Here is a 3,341-nt window from a genome sequence, read left to right as displayed (position 1 = left end):
GATATCTGTTAAATCCATTTGGTTCACAACTTCTGTTAGTTTCACTGTGTCTCTGTTTATTTTCTGTTTCCATGATCAATCCATTGATGAGAGTGTGGTTTTGAATTCTCTTACTATTATTGTATTCGGTAATTTATGTGCTTTGAGCTTTAGCAAAGTTTCTTTGATGAATATAGGTGTATTAGGAGCATAGATGTTCAGAACTGAGGGTTCATTTTGATAGATTTTTCCTTTAATGAGTGTCAAGTGTTCTTCCTTATCCTTTTTTGATAACATTAGTTTGAAAGTCGATTTTATTAAATATTAGAATGGCTACTCCAGCTTGTTTATTGGGACCATTTGCTTGGAAAATTGTTCTCCAGCCTTTTACTCTGCGGTAGTGTCTGTCTTTGTAACTGACATGGGTTTCCTGTATGCAGCAAAAGGTTGGGTCCTGTTTACATATCCAGTCTGTCAGTCTATGTCTTTTTATTGGGGAATTGAGTCCATTGATATTAAGAGATATTAGGAAAAAGGGATTGTTGCTTCCAATTATTTTTGTTGTTAGAGGTAGAATTATGTTTATGTGGCTATCTTCTTTTTGGTTTGTTAAAAAAAGATTATTTTCTTGCTATTTCTAAGGTTTAGTGTCCCTCCTTGTGCTGGAAAAATATGGAACTCTTCATGAATTTCCATGTCATCCTTGCACAGGGGCCATGCTAATCTTCTCTGTATTGTTCCAGTTTTAGTATATGTACTACTGAAACAAACAATCATCTCAGATCATTACATAGATTGTTATTACTTAGGAAGGTTTGTTGTCATCAGAATATATTTCATAAAACTGAATGAGCTCTATCAATAAATAATATGCAATATATGTAAAGTATCAATGATGTCACAGGTGCATAAGGTCTTTGTTTTATTTCCCCCTTTGACAGCTTACATAAGAACTAGCATTAGACTATTGATGCATCTTAGTGGCTCAGGGGTAGAACATTTTCTTACGGCTTGTGATGCCAACTTCACATTTTCTAGTTATTTTTTTTCACATTTTTTCTAGTATTCATTCCTAGGAACTTGAGGAGCAAGTTTCTTTGATGATGGCTGAGGGAGACATAGATCTATGAGTATAGCAGAATGTCATAGAAATGCCAGGAGATTTTTTTTGTTATGATCCATTAGTACAAGAATCATATTTTGTTTTTCCATAGGTCCCTAACCTATCTATTCTCAGGTTCTTGGCCATGTGAACAGTATCTGTGTTGTGTTCCATCTCATGGGGTGAGTCTTAAATCCAATCAGAATTTGATTCATTAGTCTCACAAGTGAGTGCGTCTTCAGTCAGGTCAGCACTATAGATTGTGTTTGCATGTCTTTTAATATTATCATTATTTGGGTCTTTAGGCATTCATAGTGTTAAAGAACCGGGGACAGATCTTCCCTGTCATATCCAGAAGACATAATCTCACAGGATTTCTAGTCCCCTTGCTCTTTAATCCTTGTATTACTCTCCTATGACATTTCCTCTCAGGCTTAGGTGTAGGAATTATATTCTAGATGTATCTGTCAGGACCTGGATCCCCATGAACCACTTAGCACTGTATTAGTTACATTTTTCTGATATCATCTTCATTTGCTATAAAGAAAAGCTTCTTTAATGAGGCTGAGAGTTATAGTTATCTGTTGATACAGGATAAGCTTAAGTTAGACATTGTTCTGGTCTACTAAAATGAAGGCTTTCTTCTATGATCCATGAGCTCTCTGTCCTTGTATAGTTGACTGTGATATGCATTTAATGGACCAGCTGTGGTTCCTCATCATAGGTTTCTTCCCACTCAGGGTGTCCAGACACTGCTGCACACTGAATGAAGGGTGAAGTGGAGTTCAGAGCAGATGGTGTTCTGCAAAATCCAAATCAGACTTTGAATGAGTGCCAGCAGTGGGATATTGGGAGGGGGTGGATGGTAGAAAACCTTCAGGGATCTTAGTGTTACAGCACTTTTAGATGCAGGCCTTTCCAAACAATTTCCAAGAGTTCTCTAAGATGATCTTATAATGTGCATGTATCTTTATTTGGAGTAGACTTTTACACATACACTTTGTTTGGGGTGAGCTGAGGGTATATATGAATGTTTGAGAGTAGGAAGGAGTTTTCAGGGTAAAGGAAAACCATTGGCTAGAGTTTTAAAGTTCTGTAAATGCTTCACTTGCACGAATAGGCATTCCATGAATCTCAAGTGCTTGCTGGACAGGTTCTTATCAGGAGAAAGGAAGCTGAAGCTGTAATCTTACCAAGGCTACATGACATTCCACAGGTAGAGAGTATAAGAGCCCAGACAAAGCCAGAGAAGGAGAATCACTGTGATAAAGGGAGTCCCTCATTTTATGGTAAGCTCAGAAGGGTATCCAAGAAAAGGTAGACTTTGACCTTAATTAGCAGGGCCAAAAGTGGGCTAATCTTCCAGTACCTGCGATGATTTCTTTCCTATTGTGTGGACTAAAAGGCCAATTAGCCAACTGTTGGTTACCACTCTCATGAGAGAAGCACTCAAATCCAGCTCCAGTTTTTCATATTGTATGTCCAAATTCTGTGGGGTCATTAGCAAATGATGGTTATCCTCAACCTCTGAGAGGCACCTAAAGGCAACAGTGATGGGATCTTAGTTTTAATTATTTATTCAAAGGTTTTCTCTAATTATGGATCTCTGTCTTTCCCTCACTTGTTTGCCTTCATCACACTTTTAAACTACTCTATGGTTAGTGGTTAGATCAATATTACTGCCTTTCATGTATTCCAACATTTTTAAATTTGTATACATTATACCACATTTGAAACAAGCCCTTCATTCTCCCTCAAACCTAATGCATCCCTCCCACTCCTTCTCAAGTTCATGTCTTTTATTCTTTAATTATAATTTTTACACATATATGTATGTTTACAATTTCATAAATATAACCTGCTGTGATCATCTAGTCTTGCACAAAATTTTCAGATTTTATATTATCTGTTATACTAACTTTCTACTATGTATTTGTGTAAGCACAAGAAATTACTAGATAAAATGTTTACTAGGTAAACATGTTTAGTCTAAAAAATTTATAAAGTAATCACATAAAATTAATAAAAATAATTTTAATGTTACAAGAGTCATAACATTGTAAGAGGATACTGGAGTATCTCACACATAGCTACTTATAATTGATACAAAAGTTGTCACAATAAGGCAAGTGTTAACCACTTCTTAAATATTCATGAAGGTAAGGTTGGTTGTATAGACTTAAACTATGTTTTTATGTTTTATATCTGTCTACGGATTCTTAGCCATGTTTTATTCCTCTTGACATTATCATATCTTTTA

General features: G+C 35.7%; 1 non-coding gene across 1 annotated transcript; it reads right to left on the bottom strand.

Annotated features, from left to right (window-relative positions):
* Nucleotides 1–645: 645 nt before the first annotated feature.
* Nucleotides 646–750, bottom strand: LOC116084060. Its single transcript, XR_004116022.1, has one exon. It is a non-coding gene; the product is annotated as a U6 spliceosomal RNA (small nuclear RNA).
* Nucleotides 751–3,341: the final 2,591 nt, after the last annotated feature.

The sequence above is a fragment of the Mastomys coucha genome, unplaced genomic scaffold, assembly GCF_008632895.1.
Source record: "Mastomys coucha isolate ucsf_1 unplaced genomic scaffold, UCSF_Mcou_1 pScaffold8, whole genome shotgun sequence".
NCBI lineage: Eukaryota > Metazoa > Chordata > Mammalia > Rodentia > Muridae > Mastomys > Mastomys coucha.
The sequence above is the reverse complement of the archived record's forward strand: the minus strand, read 5'-3'. Positions and strand labels throughout refer to the sequence as shown.